Below are 2,718 nucleotides of genomic sequence, written 5' to 3' on the forward strand. Positions count from 1 at the left end.
GGGGGGGGGGGGGGGGGGGGGGGGGTAGGAGAATGGGTTGTTGTTTGTGTCCGACAATCAAGCTAAGATATGCTTAAACAACTCTATTGTAAACAAACAGCCTGGCAATAAATATATATCAGAACACACTCTCTCTCTTTCAATCCAAGCTTCCTACAACTTGCCTAATATAAAAAACAAGTGCAATTTTAACTCACGTAACCAATGAGGCGTTGGTGAAGTTGAGCTCTTATTGGAGGTCATTGGTTCAAATTTTGTCGGGTGCATGGAATGTTGTTTGTTGTATAGTAAGAGTTGATTTATTGCATAGTAAGAGTTGTTGTTTACTGTAATAGTAGGTGTTATTGAGTATGATATGATTATTATAATAGTTTTTGTTAGATATTAATGTCGACATGAATGATTATACTCGTAATCGATTTATTTTAATTAATAATAAACATTGTTCTTACCTCAAAAAGCAAAAAAAAAAAACCACGATTTGTGACATTATTGAATTACATTTTAAAATATCAATCATATTCTTAAATAAATTAGTAATATAATTATTTATGTAGATGGTTTACGTCATTTTCTAATTGTTAATATACTATCATATTTATTTTATAGTTTCACTCATGTTAATTATTTGATTTGTTTTAATCATATATTGATTTTTATTTTAGAAATATTTTTCATATTTATTTGATTATATGCATGCGAGTATTGTATGGGACGGTAGCTAGTATATATGCACACTAGCTGTCATGGCACGTCTGAACAAACTACCTTTTATGCATCTTTACACGCTAATTCATGTGAAGAGGTACATTTTTACCCTTATAAGAGTAGTTTGGTCAAAAAATACTTCTCCGGCCTGCAACAAGTATGTCACTAGAAGAAGTTTAATATTTAACTCTGATTAATTATCATGATTAAAAATAATAATCGCACAATCACGCAACTATTACTAGTCGTGCTTTTTAAGGATGTCATTAAAATATTTGTTTGACTAAAAACCATGACAGAAATATTTGATATGGCTCATAGCCATGACAAAAATAATTTATATAGTGGATAATTTAAGTTTCTACATTTGTTTTTATTTCATCATAGTTATTAATATTGATTTATCTCTATTTTAGTCAATAGCGAATAAATTGTAGTCAATAATAAATTTTCTTCTATAGTGGTAGTAAGTCAATTTAAAATAAATATGGATTTTCATTCATTTTCTGTTCCCTAATATCAACAAATTTTGTGAATTTTGACTAATGTAAGGATATATTTGCATCAAAATTCTCTTATTTGATCTGGTTTTGATATCGTATGAAATGATCATTTTTTAAATTATTAGAAAATAAAAATTATATTATAGGTAATATCTTTTTTTTTATTAACACCTATATCAATATATATATATATATGTAATGTCTATTAACAATAGGGTTCCTCAACTATTACTTGAATAGGTTGGTGTCAAACATCTCATCTAGACATTATGAGATTTATTATATGCCAAAAAAGACAGAATTAAAAAAAGAGACTACATGTAGCCAATTTAGGTCAAATGTTTTACGTCTTCATCACAATTGAATACATGTCTATACTTAATGTTCATCACAAATTTTATACTTTATAAAATCTAATTAATACATAATAAATCACTATAATTTACTTTAATTAATATTCTTTTTAAAGGAAAATCAACGCTAATTCTTCATTTCTCCTCAGACAACTTAAACATTTTAATTAAATTTACGTTAAAATACAATTTACCCTCCTGTAAAATTTAAATCTTGCATCATTTTCCAAATGAAATGGAAAAATCTTTGATTTGCTGTAAGGCGCAGAAATATAAGAAGGGAGAAACAACAGAAAGCTCAATGATTAGTCACAGCGCGACTTTTTATTAAATAATGAATTAATGAGATTAATTAAATATAATTAGATTAAAAAATGAAAAAGAGGGGTGGGGGGGGGGAGGAGGGTAGCATGGACATTCTCTTACAAAGGTATCAGCTTAGGGATCAGTTAACAATGATATAATGTAATTGGGTTGGGGCCATGTTCTTTGGATTAAGGAGGAGGATAGATAAACTACGTCTCCCACCTTAATCCTCCTACCCCTTTCCCTTTTCTTTTTTATATGGAAAAGAAGTCGGACACGTGGCGACTACACCGTGGAAGCCGGGGAAACTCACGTGATTAAATAAAAAATAACTATTCTGCTGCCTACCACGTCCCGCCTCCCCAATCACGTGGCCAACTAATGCTTGTTGAGATGTGGTGGTCCCCACCCGATTATACGCCCCCACTCTTTTTAATCCTTAAAAAGTCACAACCCCCCCCCCCTCCACCCAAGGGGGATAATATTGTCATTTGCCCTCGGTAAGATATATGTTGAATTGTAGAAAAAATTCTTGTTTGTATCAAATTTGGTCGAACTAAATCACTCACAAAATATCATATAGCAAATATATTGTATTTGGTATATAATTAGTTCAGATTCAGTCGAGTCGAGTTTTGGTTAAAAATTTTTGAGTTGTAGTTTGAGTCCTGATAAATAAGTTCAAGTTCATTGAATTTATGTGAAAATTTGGAATTAGTTCATATTAAAATAATTTAAAATTTATTAATATCAATAAATATAATTTAAAAGTAGAATTGGGGAATTTTAAATTCTTTAAATTTAAAGATCCAAACAAAATATGAAAAATTTGTTATTAAGAATATAAA

The sequence above is a fragment of the Sesamum indicum genome, linkage group LG1 (genome assembly GCF_000512975.1).
Source record: "Sesamum indicum cultivar Zhongzhi No. 13 linkage group LG1, S_indicum_v1.0, whole genome shotgun sequence".
Taxonomy (NCBI): domain Eukaryota; kingdom Viridiplantae; phylum Streptophyta; class Magnoliopsida; order Lamiales; family Pedaliaceae; genus Sesamum; species Sesamum indicum.